This window comes from Salmo salar, chromosome 15 (genome assembly GCF_965601325.2).
Source record: "Salmo salar chromosome 15, fSalSal1, whole genome shotgun sequence".
NCBI classification, from domain to species: domain Eukaryota; kingdom Metazoa; phylum Chordata; class Actinopteri; order Salmoniformes; family Salmonidae; genus Salmo; species Salmo salar.
Window position 1 is genome coordinate 9,334,135 of NC_138305.1, and position 18,788 is coordinate 9,352,922.

General features: G+C 46.3%; 1 protein-coding gene across 1 annotated transcript in view; it reads right to left on the bottom strand.

Moving 5' to 3' along the window:
* Positions 1-18,788, bottom strand: part of ndufs4 (NADH:ubiquinone oxidoreductase subunit S4) — a 44,551-nt gene that overhangs the window by 14,887 nt on the left and 10,876 nt on the right. The gene's annotated exons all lie outside the window — the stretch shown is intronic.

Sequence of the window (18,788 nt, forward strand, 5' to 3'; positions counted from 1 at the left end):
CGCCCGCAAGGTCCCCCTGCTCAAGAAAGCACATATACATGCCCGTCTGAAGTTTGCCAATGAACATCTGAATGATTCAGAGGACAACTGGGTGAAAGTGTTGTGGTCAGATGAGACCAAAATGGAGCTCTTTGACATCAACTCAACTCGCCGTGTTTGGAGGAGGAGGAATGCTGCCTATGACCCCAAGAACACCATCTCCACCGTCAAACATGGAGGTGGAAACATTATGCTTTGGGGGTGTTTTTCTGCAAAGGGGACAGGACAACTTCACCGCATCAAAGGGACGATGGACGGGGCCATGTACCGTCAAATCTTGGGTGAGAACCTCCTTCCCTCAGCCAGGGCATTGAAAATGGGTCGTGGATGGGTATTCCAGCATGACAATGACCCAAAACACACGGCCAAGGCAACAAAGGCCTGGCTCAAGAAGAAGCCAGTCTCCAGACCTTAATCCCGTAGAAAATCTGTGGAGGGAGCTGAAGGTTCGAGTTGCCAAACGTCAGCCTCGAAACCTTAATGAATTGGAGAAGATCGGCAAAGAGGTGTGGGACAAAAATCCTTGCTGAGATGTGTGCAAACCTGGTGGCCAACTACAAGAAATGTCTGACCTCTGATTGCTAACAAGGGTTTTGCCACCAAGTACTAAGTCATGTTTTGCAGAGGGGTCAAATACTTATTTCCCTCATTAAAATGCAAATCAATTTATAAAATTTTTGACATGCGTTTCTCTGCATTTTTTTGTTGTTATTCTGTCTCTCACTGTTCAAATAAACCTACCATTAAAAATATAGACTGATCATTTTTGTCAGTGGGCAAAAGTACAAAATCAGCAGGGGATCAAATACTTTTTTCCCCTCACTGTATAGACTGATCCTCAGTGATGGGGAAACCAGTATTATATATAGATATAGATACTATAGCCTGCAGGGAGCTCGTCTATATAACAGACTCTTCAAGGTGGCGGATAGCAGGATGTTATGGCTGGGGGGGGCTGGTTTGTCAGGCCGTAGACCCGGTGACAAACGTACTGACTGAGAGGCCCACGGACAGGATACACTATAGCTCCACATGTGTACGACCAGACCGGACTCCATATGCCAAATCACTACTACCACAAAACTCAGCAGCTCCAAGGAGGTCAAGCAGGTCAGCCAAAACAAGGCCGATCACAGTGAACCGCCTTGGGCTGAGAGGAGAAATATGCCCCCCCCTTAACCTCCAGAGGGAGTGTGGGTATCCCTCAGTTCAAACCAGGCAGCTGGCCTCACTTCTCACCCTGTCGGGTAGGGTTCAGCTTTGAAGTGTAAAAGAGGAGGCTCGTGCTAATTATGGACTGGATGTAGATGGCGTCCGTCACTAATAGCAACGGATACTGTGCGCTTGCGCGTGTGTGTGTGGGGTTTTTAAAGGGCGGGAGGGTGAGGAGCAGCTGGTGTTTATGGATCGTCTTAGTTCTCCGGTTACCATACCGACAGTGTCCGTTCAACATCCGACTGGCCAGGACATCATGTATAATAACTCATCATTTGGTGGGTGATAAGCTTTGTCCTGTTACACACACACACACACACACACACACACACACACACACACACACACACACACACACACACACACACACACACACACACACACACACACACACATACATATATATGTGGGTATTATGTGTGAATTGGAAATGTTTATTTATTTAATATTATTTTAATTTTTTTTAACATATCCCAACTTCCCCTGAGACACCCTGGGAGAGTGGGGTCACAGCCACGGTCAGCCATTATCAACGACAACCCTGGAACAATTAGGGTTAAGTACCTTGTTCAAGGGCACGTCGACAGATCTCAACCTTGTCGGCTCAGGGGTTTCGAACTAACGACCTTTCGGTTACTGGCACAACTACCTGCAGCCCCGGAAAACATGACAGACTTTGTTTATATGTGTCCCTCTACAACTGTTACTATGACGGTTACCGAGATACAGTTACAGTCTGCTGAGATAGTCTTCTTCACCCCAAAAGGTAGATTGAAAACACCGGCTGGCCATTTAGGGGAGACATGCCAAAACAACACTCATTGTCACTTCATTATATTGTTAGGACTCAGCTGAAATAAGTCCACAACGTCTAGCTAGTCAAGTATTACATCCTGAAGGAGAAAGCATTTGTTTAATTAAAAATTACATTGAGTCATGTGGAATGGACCGATTTTACAAACAAACTAAAAAAAAAATAAAAAAAAAAAAGGGCCAAAATCACAGAGCCAAAGAAAACCTGCAAAGACAGGAGACAGACAGCCTGGCTATGTGACTAGCATTACCACCGACAAGGGGAGACTAGCATTACCACCGACAAGGGGAGACTAGCATTACCACCGACAAGGGGAGACTAGCATTACCACCGACAAGGGGAGACTAGCATTACCACCGACAAGGGGAGACTAGCATTACCACCGACAAGGGGAGACTAGCATTACCACCGACAAGGGGAGACTAGCATTACCACCGACAAGGGGAGACTAGCATTACCACCGACAAGGGGAGACTAGCATTACCACCGACAAGGGGAGACTAGCATTACCACCGACAAGGGGAGACTAGCATTACCACCGACAAGGGGAGACTAGCATTACCACCGACAAGGGGAGACTAGTATTACCACAGACAAGGGGTTGGGGAGACGGAGAGGAAAAACGGATTTCCTGTTTTCCACAGATCAGACTGTATGCTCCAGCGAGCCACGGCCTGTCATTTCCTTCAACCCTTCACAGCTCAGACAACACTCCTCTCTCTGTGTAGAAGAAGTGTGTTAACTAAATGAAATCCTTATTTAGTGGAGCATACATAAAACCTCTTGTCTAGGGGCCCATCAAAGAGGCCTCTCCTCTGACCTGCTAGGCTACTCTACACACCAGCCGGTAGATTCCCACACACACACACTACAAGGAGGCAACCAGACAAAACAGACACTTGATATGTCTAGAGAGAGAGAGGGAGAGAGGGAGAGAGAGAGAGCGAGAGGGAGGAGGATGAATGCAATATGCTCCAGTTCATGTCATCCTACCCCCGAGCGAGGCAGGCTAGGCAGGCCCTGGCCGGCTTAGAGAATTCAAACCCTGGTACCATAGATCTTAACTCATCACTCTAAAAATACCCTGGACAGGACAGTGTTCCTCTCTGGTAGTCACGCTTCTATGTCCACATTGTCAGTCACACATTTACATTACATTTTAGTCATTTAGCAGCCGCTCTTATCCAGAGCGACTTACAGTAGTGAATGCATACATTTCATACATTTTTTCCCCCGTACTGGTCCCCCGTGGGAATCGAACCCACAACCCTGGCGTTGCAAACACCATGCTCTACCAACTGAGCCACACACACACACAGAGAGAGAAGACCGTTGTGTCAGAGTCTTCATAACTGCAGAGAGGCTTCAGAGCTCAGACTCCTCCACTTCATTAAGTTCTGAGACATGGCTAGACATTTAGTTCTGAGACATGGCTGAGACATTTAGTTCTGAGACATTTAGTTCTGAGACATTTAGTTCTGAGACATTTAGTTCTGAGACATGGCTGAGACATTTAGTTCTGAGACATGGCTGAGACATTTAGTTCTGAGACATGGCTGAGACATTTAGTTCTGAGACATGGCTGAGACATTTAGTTCTGAGACATGGCTGAGACATTTAGTTCTGAGACTTGGCTGGACATTTTCATCTTCTTACCATGCTAGTATAAACATAACACTTGGTTAACGGTCAGGGCAATAAACCCCACCTTCTTGTGGACACCGCATTGCTGAGTGGACACCGCTAAAAAGGTAGGTTTTGAGCCATAAATCAACAAAAAAATTAAAGTTGTGAGTAGAGCAGCACCACCAGAGGCTACAGACTACAGACGCTCTGCTCAGTTCAGACAGACACATTTCACTCCTACTATCAGTACTGAGATGGGGAGACATTTTACTCCTCCTGTCAGTACTGAGATGGGGGAGACATTGTACTCCTCCTGTCAGTACTGAGATGGGGGAGACATTTTACTCCTCCTGTCAGTACTGAGATGGGGGAGACATTTTACTCCTCCTGTCAGTACTGAGATGGGGGAGACATTTTACTGCTCCTGTCAGTACTGAGATGGGGGAGACATTTTACTCCTCCTGTCAGTACTGAGATGGGGGAGACATTTTACTCCTCCTGTCAGTACTGAGATGGTGGGGGGACATTTTACTCCTCCTGTCAGTACTGAGATGGTGGGGGGGGGGACATTTTACTCCTCCTGTCAGTACTGAGATGGTGGGGGGGGGACATTTTACTCCTCCTGTCAGTACTGAGATGGTGGGGGGGGGGAAATTTTACTCCTCCTGTCAGTACTGAGATGGGGGAGACATTTTACTCCTCCTGTCAGTACTGAGATGGGGGGAGACATTTTACTCCTCCTGTCAGTACTGAGATGGGGGGAGACATTTTACTCCTCCTGTCAGTACTGAGATGGGGGGAGACATTTTACTCCTCCTGTCAGTACTGAGATGGGGGGACGGGGACATTTTACTCCTCCTGTCAGTACTGAGATGGGGGGACGGGGACATTTTACTCCTCCTGTCAGTACTGAGATGGGGGGACGGGGACATTTTACTCCTGTCAGTACTGAGATGGGGGGACGGGGACATTTTACTCCTGTCAGTACTGAGATGGGGGGACGGGGACATTTTACTCCTGTCAGTACTGAGATGGGGGGGGACATTTTACTCCTCCTGTCAGTACTGAGATGGGGGGGGACATTTTACTCCTCCTGTCAGTACTGAGATGGGGGAGACATTTTACTCCTCCTGTCAGTACTGAGATGGGGGGAGACATTTTACTCCTCCTGTCAGTACTGAGATGGGGGAGACATTTTACTCCTCCTGTCAGTACTGAGATGGGGGGAGACATTTTACTCCTCCTGTCAGTACTGAGATGGGGGGAGACATTTTATTCCTCCTGTCAGTACTGAGATGGGGGAGACATTTTACTCCTCCTGTCAGTACTGAGATGGGGGGACGGGGACATTTTACTCCTCCTGTCAGTACTGAGATCGGGGGGGACATTTTACTCCTCCTGTCAGTACTGAGATGGGGGAGACATTTTACTCCTCCTGTCAGTACTGAGATGGGGGGAGACATTTTACTCCTCCTGTAATTACTGAGATGGGGGAGACATTTTACTCCTCCTGTCAGTACTGAGATGGGGGGAGACATTTTACTCCTCCTGTCAGTACTGATAACCCACAACTATTTAAAAAGGAGGGGGCAAGAATTCAACAACGATTTTTAAATACTGCAGCACAGACAATTTTTTTTTTTTTAAAGTCACATTCAGAGGATAGGTAGTTGTTTTAAAGGGTCAGCCATAGTAGTATGATAGGTGGTGTTGTACAGGGTCAGCCATAGTAGTATGATAGGTGTTGTTTTAAGGGTCAGCCATAGTAGTATGATAGGTGTTGTTTTACAGGGTCAGCCATAGTAGTATGATAGGTGTTGTTGTACAGGGTCAGCCATAGTAGTATGATAGGTGTTGTTTTACAGGGTCAGCCATAGCAGTATGATAGGTGTTGTTGTACAGGGTCAGCCATAGTAGTATGATAGGTGTTGTTTTACAGGGTCAGCCATAGCAGTATGATAGGTGTTGTTTTACAGGGTCAGTCATAGTAGTATGATAGGTGTTGTTGTACAGGGTCAGCCATAGCAGTATGATAGATGTTGTTTTACAGGGTCAGCCATAGCAGTATGATAGGTGTTGTTGTACAGGGTCAGCCATAGTAGTATAATAGGTGTTGTTGTACAGGGTCGGCCATAGTAGTATGATAGGTGTTGTTGTACAGGGTCGGCCATAGTAGTATGATAGGTGGTGTTGTACAGGGTCAGCCATAGTAGTATGATAGGTGTTGTTTTAAGGGTCAGCCATAGTAGTATGATAGGTGTTGTTGTACAGGGTCGGCCATAGTAGTATGATAGGTGTTGTTGTACAGGGTCAGCCATAGTAGTATGATAGGTGTTGTTTTACAGGGTCAGCCATAGTAGTGTGATAGGTGTTGTTTTACAGGGTCAGCCATAGTAGTATGATAGGTGTTGTTTTACAGGGTCAGCCATAGTAGTATGATAGGTGTTGTTGTACAGGGTCAGCCATAGTAGTATGATAGGTGTTGTTGTACAGGGTCAGTCATTGTAGTATGATAGGTGTTGTTGTACAGGGTCAGTCATAGCAGTATGATAGGTGTTGTTGTACAGGGTCAGCCATAGTAGTATGATAGGTGTTGTTGTACAGGGTCAGCCATAGTAGTATGATAGGTGTTGTTGTACAGGGTCAGCCATAGTAGTATGATAGGTGTTGTTGTATAGGGTCAGCCATAGTAGTATGATAGGTGTTGTTGTACAGGGTCAGCCATAGTAGTATGATGGGTGTTGTTTTACAGGGTCAGCCATAGTAGTATGATGGGTGTTGTTTTACAGGGTCAGCCATAGTAGTATGATGGGTGTTGTTTTACAGGGTCAGCCATAGTAGTATGATGGGTGTTGTTTTACAGGGTCAGCCATAGTAGTATGATAGGTGTTGTTGTACAGGGTCAGCCATAGTAGTATGATAGGTGTTGTTGTACAGGGTCAGCCATAGTAGTATGATGGGTGTTGTTTTACAGGGTCAGCCATAGTAGTATGATGGGTGTTGTTTTACAGGGTCAGCCATAGTAGTATGATGGGTGTTGTTTTACAGGGTCAGCCATAGTAGTATGATAGGTGTTGTTGTACAGGGTCAGCCATAGTAGTATGATGGGTGTTGTTTTACAGGGTCAGTCATAGTAGTATGATAGGTGTTGTTTTACAGGGTCAGTCATAGCAGTATGATAGGTGTTGTTTTACAGGGTCAGCCATAGCAGTATGATAGGTGTTGTTTTATAGGGTCAGCCATAGTAGTATGATAGGTGTTGTTGTACAGGGTCAGCCATAGTAGTATGATAGGTGTTGTTGTACAGGGTCAGCCATAGTAGTATGATATGTGTTGTTGTACAGGGTCAGCCATAGCAGTATGATAGGTGTTGTTGTACAGGATCAGCCATAGTAGTATGATGGGTGTTGTTGTACAGGGTCAGCCATAGCAGTATGATGGGTGTTGTTTTACAGGGTCAGTCATAGCAGTATGATAGGTGTTGTTGTACAGGGTCAGCCATAGTAGTATGATGGGTGTTGTTGTACAGGGTCAGCCATAGTAGTATGATAGGTGTTGTTGTACAGGGTCAGCCATAGTAGTATGATGGGTGTTGTTGTACAGGGTCAGTCATAGCAGTATGATAGGTGTTGTTGTACAGGGTCAGCCATAGTAGTATGATGGGTGTTGTTGTACAGGGTCAGCCATAGTAGTATGAGAGGTACAGTGTAATGTGTTGTTTTACAAGGTCACCAATCGTAATACAGCACACCAGGAGCAAATTAGGGTTAAGTGCCTTGCTCAAGGGCACATTGACAATTTAACCTTGTCGACTGCAACGTTTCGGTTACTGGCCCAACACTTTAACCACTACCGCCTCACCTGCTGTCTACGTAAATAAAATCCTCATCATCGTCTTATGGACAACGTTAAAAGGGAAGAAATCAGCTCTAGTCTCTCCATAAATATGTGACAAAGGCACTTCAAAAGATAACCGGATGAAATAACGAGATAAAATGGCACCGAACAGACAGGACACTGCCAAACAAACCAGCTGAAACTGAAGGACCATGTCCTAAATACCTAGTCAAATGTTACATTCTCCCACAATCCTCTCCCCTCCCACAATCATCTCTTCTCCCATAAAACCATAGTTTACTTTAGAAGACTAGGAACAAAGCTTCACAAGCGCTTTAAGGTCATTGGTTTGTCTTTATGTGAACGGAGAAGGGAGAGGAGGGTGCTAGCTCGCTAACAGAGACAGAAAAAGAGAGAGAGATCAAGCAAAGTGCTTCTGCCTCTCCTTTACGCCTAGCTGAGCTGACCAGTCCTGTCTCAAGTGTCTGTAATGTACTAGCTGGTTGAGTAGAGGGGGCTGCAGGGCAAGTCAGCCTGCTTGTAGAGAGAGCAGACATTTCATGTCAAGCTGTGTATCAGTGGCCAGCCTGTCAGCCGGGTCCTGGAGTACCACAGCATGCTAAATCAAACAGTAATTACTAACAAAAGTGGGTCGGCGTAGGGCAGAGCAGGGGAAGGGAGGGCAGGGCAAGGGGGCAGAGAGCAGGATGGTAATTCTCCCTCCCTCTGCCTAAACTGATTTTTGAGGAGGGGGGGGGGGGGGGGGGGGGGAAATGGAACCGGTTTGACTTTAACTTGACCTATAACGGTATTTCAATGTTTGGTTTGTTAAAATGTGATACGCCACTCCGGTGGGAAGTATAGATCACTTCTTATAGTGAGAAACTCCATTTGCTACTTGAGTAATTTCTGTCCCTCTCCTACTGCATGCCTCGAATCACACCAAGCCCCACGCCCTGAAGGAGAGAGCAGTTACACGACCATGGGGTCATGAACCTTTTTCTTGCCGTTCATTCTTCATGGGTCAGATGGATGCAACAATATTGGTGAGGAGATGCTCTGCACTAGCGCTCTATAAATGTAATGTAACATCTAGTTAGGGTCACCTGGAAACACTGACAAACTTTTGGTTCCTACCCTGTTAATAATTCTTGCCTGGTTTATTCATTCGTTGTCATGTTAAACAACGAATTCAAAGTGCTATCCACTATATTCCAACTATAGAGTTATAATAATCATTACATTTCCATTATATTAACAGTTCAATTAACCAGTCCCAGTAAGGCCTCCTGTCTGTCTAACCAGTCCCAGTAAGGCCTCCTGTCTGTCTAACCAGTCCCAGTTAGGCCTCCTGTCTGTCTAACCAGTCCCAGTTAGGCCTCCTGTCTGTCTAACCAGTCCCAGTAAAGCCTCCTGTCTGTCTAACCAGTCCCAGTAAAGCCTCCTGTCTGTCTGTCTGTCTGTCTAACCAGTCCCACTATAGCCTCCTGTCTGTCTAACCAGTCCCAGTAAAGCCTCCTGTCTGTCTGTCTGTCTGTCTAACCAGTCCCACTATAGCCTCCTGTCTGTCTAACAGTAAGGCCTCCTGTCTGTCTGTCTAACCAGTCCCAGTAAAGCCTCCTGTCTGTCTAACCAGTCCCAGTAAAGCCTCCTGTCTGTCTGTCTGTCTGTCTAACCAGTCCCAGTAAAGCCTCCTGTCTGTCTAACCAGTCCCAGTAAAGCCTCCTGTCTGTCTAACCAGTCCCAGTAAAGCCTCCTGTCTGTCTAACCAGTCCCAGTAAAGCCTCCTGTCTGTCTGTCTGTCTGTCTAACCAGTCCCACTATAGCCTCCTGTCTGTCTAACAGTAAGGCCTCCTGTCTGTCTGTCTAACCAGTCCCAGTAAGGCCTCCTGTCTGTCTGTCTGTCTGTGGGGCCAGTCCCAGTATAGTCTCCTGTCTGTCTGTCTGTCTAACCAGTCCCAGTAAGGCCTCCTGTCTGTCTGTCTGTGGGGCCAGTCCCAGTATGGTCTCCTGTCTGTCTGTCTGTGGGGCCAGTCCCAGTATGGTCTCCTGTCTGTCTGTCTGTCTGTCTGTCTGTCTGTCTGTCTGTCTGTCTGTCTGTCTGTCTGTCTGTCTGTCTGTCTGTCTGTCTGTCTGTCTGTCTGTCTGTCTGTCTGTCTAACCAGTCCCATTAAGGCCTCCCGTCTGTCTGTCTGTGGGGACAGACTGTCTGTCTGTCTGTGGGGACAGACTGTCTGTCTGTCTGTCTGTCTGTCTGTCTGTCTGTCTGTCTGTGGGGCCAGTCCCAGTATAGAATATAGCCTCCTGTCTGTCTGTGGGGCCAGTCCCAGTATAGAATATAGCCTCCTGTCTGTCTGTGGGGCCAGTCCCAGTATAGAGTATAGCCTCCTGTCTGTCTGTGGGGCCAGTCCCAGTATAGAATATAGCCTCCTGTCTGTCTGTGGGGCCAGTCCCAGTATAGAATATAGCCTCCTGTCTGTCTGTGGGGCCAGTCCCAGTATAGAATATAGCCTCCTGTCTGTCTGTGGGGCCAGTCCCAGTATAGAATATAGCCTCCTGTCTGTCTGGGAGGTGTGCACTTCCTCTGCTAGGCAACTGGCAAAGTGTTTTCTCAGCGGCAGCTGTAAGCAGCAGTCGTGTCAGTGACGGTCTCGTTGGAAAAACTAAAGACTGTCGCCAAAACAAAGATAGTTCTGCCGAGTTGTTGCAGGAAGGAAAGAGAGGAAGGTTCCCCACTCTCACTTCAGTATCTTACCTAGTTATTTACAGATTCTCATTTTGATCTTTTGCCGCTTTGGCAACTAGGTGTGTGTTTGGCAACCTATTTGCTCCTCTCCCTGTAGGCTTTACAGACGCTCCCCACCCCTTGGCTGAACCCTTATAATTTAGTGTACCCTGAGCGCACAACCCATGTGGAATTCCTGGTCTCTGGCAGCGCTCGGGAACTGCTGATCTGCGTTTAACACCGCAGAGTTCATCTCAGCCTATGCTGACCTTCATTCCCTAGACTTTTTGGCCCTGAAGGAGACATGGATCACACCCTAGAGAAGACTGTTTCTCCAGCTGCTCTCTCTTTAAAAATCGGACTACGTTTTCTCTCATAGTCCAAGAGCATCTTGTCGTCACGGTGGTGGCACAGTGCTACTAATTTCTCCTAACTGAATATTCTCTTTTCTCCCTCTCTCACCTGTCCATCTCCTCATTTTGAATTCCATGCTGTCACTATCACTTCTCCACTTAAGCTTAACATTGTTGTCATCTATCGCCCACCAGGTGCCCTTAGAGAGTTCCTCAATGAACTTGACACCTTGAAAAAGCTCATTTTCTGATAATGGCTCACCGCTCTTTGTACTCGGCAACTTCAACCTCCTGACGTCTGCCTACGATTCACTTCTTTCCAGCTCTCGCTGTTCCGTCCTTGACCTCACCGTTTCTCAATCCCCTCCAACTCACAAGGCAATACTCTTGACCTCATCTTTACTGCATCCGAAAGGTCGCTCATCCTGTAACCGAAAGGTTGCTAGATCGAATCCCCCGAGCTGACAAGGTAAAAATCTGTCGTTCTGCCCCCTGAACAAGGCAGTTAACCCACTATTCCCCGGTAGGCCGTCATTGTAAATAAGAATGTGTTATTAACGGACTTGCCTAGCCTATAAAGGTTCAATAAATCAAAATGAAAAACTCTCTCCAGATGAAATCCTGTGACTAGTGAGGTCTGGCTGCCCGACAACCTGCCCGCTCTACCCCATTCCCTCCTCCAGACCATCTCTGGAGACCTTTCTTTTCTTTCCAAAACACTTGAGCATGCAGTCTCTCTCAGAACGATCTTGACCTTAACCAGTTAGGTTTCAAAAACGGGTCACTCAACCAAGACTGCTCTTCTCTGTGTCACGGAGGCTCTCCGCACTGCCAAACCTGACTCTCTCCACTCTGTTCTTATCCTCCTAGATCTACCCGCTGCACATGGTCTCTCCTATCATTGCTATGAGGATGACACTCAACTACCTTTCTCCTTACTTCAATCTGACACCCAGGTGGCGACACGCATCTCTGCGTACCTGGCAGATATCTCAACTTGTATGTCGGCCCACCACCTCAAGTTCAACAACACGGAGCTGCTCTTCCTCCCGGGGAAGACCTGCCCGCTCAAAGACCTCTCCCTCACGGTTGACAACTCCACAGTGTCGCCCTCCGACAGTGCAAAGAACCTTGGCGTGACTCTTGATAACACCCCAAACCGAGCACTCCGTTCTGCCACCTCTGGTCTCTTGGCCCTCCCTCCCCTACGGGAGGGCAGCTCCCGCTCAGCCCAATCAGAGCTCTTCTCTGTCCTGGCACCCCAATGGTGGAACCAGCTTCTCCCTGAAACTAGGACAGCAAGAGTCCCTGGCCATCTTCCTGAAAACATCTGAAACTCTACCTCTTCAAAGTGTTTAAATAATACCCCTCTTTACCTTGACACCCCCCCACCCAAGATAGATATTTAAAAACTTTACAGAACAAAACACTTGCACTTTAACCCCCCCCCGCATTTCTTGTTCTGACTTTGCTGATAAGCTACTTTGAGGAAAGGTGTAGTTACTATGCCTGTGATATGTGGTTGTCCCACCTAGCTATCGTAAGATGAATGAACTAACTAAGTCACTCTGCATAAGAGCGTCTGCTAAATGACAAATGTAAACATTTTCATGTCTGATTGGGCAATCCCATTATATCCTCCTGTCCTCTCTCTCTGGCCAGTCTGACTGAGCATTAAAATGGTCAATCTGCAGTTTCTACAACAATTTCTTGCCTTTAAAATGAATGAAATCTACCAAATGATTCCGAAGGAATATAACTTGAACTAAGCTCATGATGCATCTGTTTAACTGTCGCATCCCCCGTCACAACCCAAAATATAAGCTTGTTTTATTCCAATGTTTGTAAACAAATTAAACGTAAACATTATATAGCCTCAAAACATGGTTGAAACTATAATGTTGATATCATCGATGGTCAGTCTTTGCATCCATAGGTCTGTCTATGAATTTGAGAGTGGTTACATTTCTCCAGCCTCATCCCTCAGCTTTTTTATTTATTTATTTGAAACCGTGTCGGGGGAAAAACATTTTATACGCGGATTGCCCCTTTAAGCTTCTCTCTCCACCACAATGGAAAATCTCTATGGCCCACAATGCTGAAGCGCCTTCTTCTGCGTGAGAATGAATGCAAGTGGCTGGAGTCCCCCATTCATTCTTTGGTCCTCTTTTCTCTTCACTGTGTCTCCTGCTGTGAGGACTGAGGAGAGACAGACAGACAGAGGCTGCTTCTCTAATGGTACCCAATTCCTTATATAATGTACTACCTTTGACCAGGGCCCATAGGGAACAAGGTACCATTTGGATGTAGCCAGACCCTGAGCCGGCCAAAGGCTTTGTCCGTCTGTGCCAGAGTGGCCAGCTCAGGTCTGGGAAGGACACAACGACCACAACATCCATCCACTTACACCACCTCCCATCTTATCTCCTCATTACTTCACCTGCAGTGCTAAATAAAATGTTCTTATAAACACAGCCAGCCTTGGTACAGTATGTTCAAAGCACGCCTAAGGCTGCTTATCAATGTTTATGTTATACAACAGATGAGAAGGACGACTGCGAAGACCTTGGATTTCTAGAAACATGAAATTAGCCTTTGACTTGAGAGCTCTGTATGATCTAATGTTGGGAGAGACAACCTTCAGGGGAAAAAAAAAAAGGAGACTGTTCAAACAGGCTGTGATATTTCTAATCTGTGTGATGACATTTACAATTATATTTATAAAACAACTTATCTGTTCCACTCATTTGTGGGGTAGAGCCAAGATGGCGTAGCAGTGAGACGTCTTTCTCTTTGTCCTGTCGTGTCCCTTGTATATATATCTTTTTACATCTTTTTCTTCGCATATCTTTTAAAAATATTTTCCTAAACCTCAACTTCTAAATACTCTCCTGCAACCCGCATCACCCAATGTGGTGTGGATCTGTTTTTCTTTCCTAAAGTATTTCTATTTACTTCGGATCTGGAATCCCTCAACTGAAGCTAGCCAGCTAACTACCTACCAGCTATCAGTCAGAAAACCATTGGGCAGACAGCGGTCGTCAGCTAACCTTTAGCTCGGAAAGCTCTCGCCAGTTCGAACAATGTGACTCAAACCAGAGCATAACGGACCGATTATTATTTATAGCTAACCGGGTGACTACGCCTGGCTAGCATTTTCCATCCCGGAGAAAGCACCAATTAGCCTGAAGCTAGCCTGGCCAGGGCTCCTGTGCTACCACCGAAGCCCACTCCTGGGCTACAATATCCGGACCCCTTCTGCCGGTACCGGGCACGGAACCCCGCCGATCCTCTACAACTGGAATACCGACATAATCTGCCTGAGGATTCTAACAGGCCCCTCAGGCGCGACTTCTGCTGAAGGCCCATTCTGCTAACCGCGGCCTACAAGCTACCTAGAGCTACTTTGAACCCTACTAAATCCACGACTGGTCTATCGACGTCACCGCACGAAGAGGCAAAAACAGACTTACCCCCATCGCGACGTCCCCCAAAGGCTAGCTTGCCAGCCCCGGTCTGCTAAGTGCTAGCTTGCCAGCCCCGGTCTACTAACTGCTAGCTTGCCAGCCCCGGTCTGCTAACTGCTAGCTTGCCAGCCCCGGTCTGCTAACTGCTAGCTTGCCAGCCCCGGTCTGCTAACTGCTAGCTTGCCAGCCCCGGTCTGCTAACTGCTAGCTTGTTTAGCCCTGGCCTACTAACTGTTAGCTTGTTAGCATCGGCCTGCTAACTGTCTTAATCGCCGTGTCCCCAGTCAGCCCAACCACTCACTGGACCCATATGTTCACTTGGCTACGCATGCCTCTCTCTAATATCAATATGCCTCGTCCATTACTGTCCAGGTTAGTGATTACTGTCTTATTTCACTGTAGAGCCTCTAGCCCTGCTCAATATGCCTTAACCTGTTAGGGCTAGGGGGCAGTATTGACACGGCCGGATAAAAAACGTACGCGATTTAATCTGGTTACTACTCCTGCCCAGTAACTAGAATATGCATATAATTATTGGCTTTGGATAGAAAACACCCTAAAGTTTCTAAAACTGTTTGAATGGTGTCTGTGTATAACAGAACTCATATGGCAGGCCAAAACCTGAGAAGATTCCATGCAGGAAGTGGCCTGTCTGACAAGTTGTGTTTCATCTTGGCTCTTTTTATTGAAGACTGAGGATCTTTGCTATAACGTGACACTTCCTACGGCTCCCATAGGCTCTCAGAGCCCGGGAAAAAGCTGAACGATATCGAGGCAGCCTCTGGCTGAAACACATTATCGCGTTTGGCAAGTGGCCGATCAGAGTACTATGGGCTTAGGCGCGTGCCCGAGTCGACCCCATGCTTTATTTTCTTTCGTCTGTTTACCTAAACGCAGATTCCCGGTCGGAATATTATTGCTTTTTTATGAGAAAAATGGCATAAAAATTTATTTTAAACAGCGGTTGACATGCTTCGAAGTACGGTAATGGAATATTTAGAATTTTTTTGTCACGAATTGCGCCATGCTCGTCACCCTTATTTACCCTTTCGGATAGTGTCTTGAACGCACGAACAAAATGCCGCTATTTGGATATAACAATGGATTATTTGGGACCAAACCAACATTTGTTATTGAAGTAGAAGTCCTGGGAGTGCATTCTGACGAAGACAGCAAAGGTAATAACATTTTTCTTATAGTAAATCTGACTTTGGTGAGTGCTAAACTTGCTGAGTGTCTAAATAGCTAGCCCTGTGATGCCGGGCTATCTACTGAGAATATTGCAAAATGTGCTTTCACCGAAAAGCTATTTTAAAATCGGACATATCGAGTGCATAGAGGAGTTCTGTATCTATAATTCTTAAAATAATTGTTATGCTTTTTGTGAACGTTTATCGTGAGTAATTTAGTAAATTCACCGGCAGTGTTCGGTGGGAATGCTAGTCACATGCTAGTCACATGCTAATGTAAAAAGCTGGTTTTTGATATAAATATGAACTTGATTGAACAAAACATGCATGTATTGTATAACATAATGTCCTAGGGTTGTCATCTGATGAAGATCAAAGGTTAGTGCTACATTTAGCTGTGGTTTGGGTTTATGTGACATTATATGCTAGCTTGAAAAATGGGTGTCTGATTATTTCTGGCTGGGTACTCTGCTGACATAATCTAATGTTTTGCTTTCGTTGTAAAGCCTTTTTGAAATCGGACAGTGTGGTTAGATTAACGAGAGTCTTGTCTTTAAAATGGTGTAAAATAGTCATATGTTTGAGAAATTGAAGTTTTTGCATTTTTGAGGAATTTGAATAACGCGCCACGGGATTACACTGGCTGTTGAGCGTCCCACCTAGCCCATAGAGGTTAACCAACAATGTTGTTCCACCTCCTACATATGCGATGACATCACCTGGTTTAAACGTCTCTAGAGACTATATCTCTCTCATCATTACTCAATGCCTAGGTTTACCTCCAATGTACTCACATCCTACCTTAACTTTGTCTGTACACTATGCCTTGAATCTGTGCCATCGTGGCCAGAAACCTGCTCCTTTTACTCTCTATTCCGAACGTGCTAGACGGCCAGTTCATATAGCCTTTAGCCGTACCCTTATCCTACTTCTCCTCTGTTGATGTGGAGGTTAATCCAGGTCCTGCAGTGCCTAGCTCCAATCCCAGTCACCAGGTGCTTTCATTTGTTGACTTCTAACCGTAAAAGTCTTGGTTTCATGCATGTTAACATTAGAAGCCTACTCCCTAAGTTTGTTTTACTCAATGCTTTAGCACACTCTGCCAACCCGCATCTCTTAGCCGTGTCTGAATCCTGGCTTAGGAAAACCACTAAAAACCTGAAATCTCCATCGCTAACTATAACATTTTCCGCCAAGATAGAACTGCCAAAGAGGGCGGTGTTGCAATCTACTGCAAAGATAGCCTGCAGAGTTCTGTATTACTATCCAAGTCTGTACCCAAACAATTTGAGCTTCTACTTCTAAAAATTCACTTTTCCAGAAACAAGTCTCACTGTTGCAGCTTGCTATAGACCACCCTATTCACTATGACACACTATTCCCTATGACACCTTATTCCTTCTAATACTTCTACTTTTAAAAATCCACCTCTCTAAAAACAAGTCTCTCACCGTTGCCGCCTGCTATAGACCACCCTCTGCCCCCAGCTGTGCCCTCGATACCATATGTGAATTGATTGCCCCCATCTATCTTCAGAGCTCGTGCTACTAGGTGACCTAAACTGGGACATGCTTAACACCCCGGCCATCCTACAATCTAAACTTGATGCCCTCAATCTGACACAAATTATCAATGAACGTACCAGGTACAACCCCAAATCCGTGAACACGGGCACCCTCATAGATATCATCCTAACTAACTCGCCCTCCAAATAAACCTCTGCTGTTTTCAATCAAGATCTCAGCGATCATTGCCTGCATCTGCGACCAAACGACCACCCCTCATCACTGTCAAACGCTCCCTAAAACACTTCTGCGAGCAGGCCTTTCTAATCGACCTTGACGGGGTATCCTGGAATGACATTGACTTCATCCCGTCAGTAGATGATGCCTGGCTATTCTTTAAAAGTGCCTTCCTCACCATCTTAAATAAGCATGCCCCACTCAAAAAAAGTAGAACTAGGAATAGATATAGTCCTTGGTTCACTCCAGACCTGTCTGCCCTTGACCAGCACAAAAACATCCTGTGGCGTTCTGCATTAGCATCGAATAGCCCCCGCGATATGCAACTTTTCAGGGAAGTTAGGAACAAATATACACAGGCAGTTTGAAAAGCTAAGGCTAGCTTTTTCAAACTGAAATTTGCATCCTGTAGTACTAACTCAAAAAAGTTCTGGGACACTAAAGTCCATGGAAAATAAGAGCACCTAATCCCAGCTGCCCACTGCTCTGAGGCTAGGAAATACTGTTACCACCGATAAATCCACTATATTTGAGAATTTCAATAAGCATTTTTCTACAGCTGGCCATGCTTTCCACCTGGCTACCCCTACCCAGGTCAACTGCCCAGCACCCACCATAGCAACCGGCCAATGCCCCCACCATTTCTCCTTCACCCAAATCCAGATAGCTGATGTTCTGAAAGAGCGGCAAACTCTGGACCCATACAAATCAGCTGGGCTAGACAATCTGGACGCTTTCTTTCTAAAATTATCTGCCGAAATTGTTGCAACCCCTATAACTAGCCTGTTCAGCCTCTCGTATCGTCTGAGATTCCCAAAGATTGGAAAGCTGCAGCGGTCATCCCCCTCTTCAAAGGGGGTGACACTCTTGACCCAAACTGCTACAGATCTATATCTATCCTACCCTGTCTTTCTAAAGGCCTTCGAAAGCCAAGTTAAAACAGATTACCGACCATTTCGAATCCCACCGTACCTTCTCCGCTATGCAATCTGGTTCCAGAGCTGGTCACGGGTGCACCTCAGCCACGCTCAAGGTCCTAAACGTCATCATAACCGCCATCGATAAGAGACATTGCTGTGCAGCCGTATTCATCGACCTGGCCAAGGCTTTCGACTCTGTCAATCACCACATTCTTATTGGTAGACTCGACAGCCTTGGTTTCTCAAATGATTGCCTCACCTGGTTTACCAACTACTTCTCCGATAGAGTTCAGTGTGTCAAATCGGAGGGCCTGTTGTGCGGACCTCTGGCAGTCTATGGGGGTGCCACAGGGTTCAATTCTCGGGACGATTCTTCTCTGTATACATCAATGATGTCGCTCTTGCTGCTGGTGATTCTCTGATCCACCTGTACGCTCACGACACCCATCTGTATACTTCTGGCCCCACTTTGGACACAATGTTAACTAACCTCCAGACGAGCTCCAATGCCATACAACTCTCCTTCCGTGGCCTCCAACTGCTCTTAAACGCAAGTAAAACTAAATGCATGCTATTCAATCGATCACTGCCCGCACCTGCTCTCCCGTCCAGCATCACTACTCTGGACGACTCTGACTTACAATACGTGGACAACTACCTGGGTGTCTGGTTAGACTGTAAACTCTCCTTCCAGACTCACATTAAGCATCTCCAATCCAAAAATAAATCTAGAATCAGCTTCCTATATCGCAACAAAGCATCCTTCACTCATGCTGCCAAACATACCCTCGTAAAACTGACCATCCTACCGATCCTCGACTTCGGTGATGTCATCTATAAAATAGCCTCCAACACTCTAC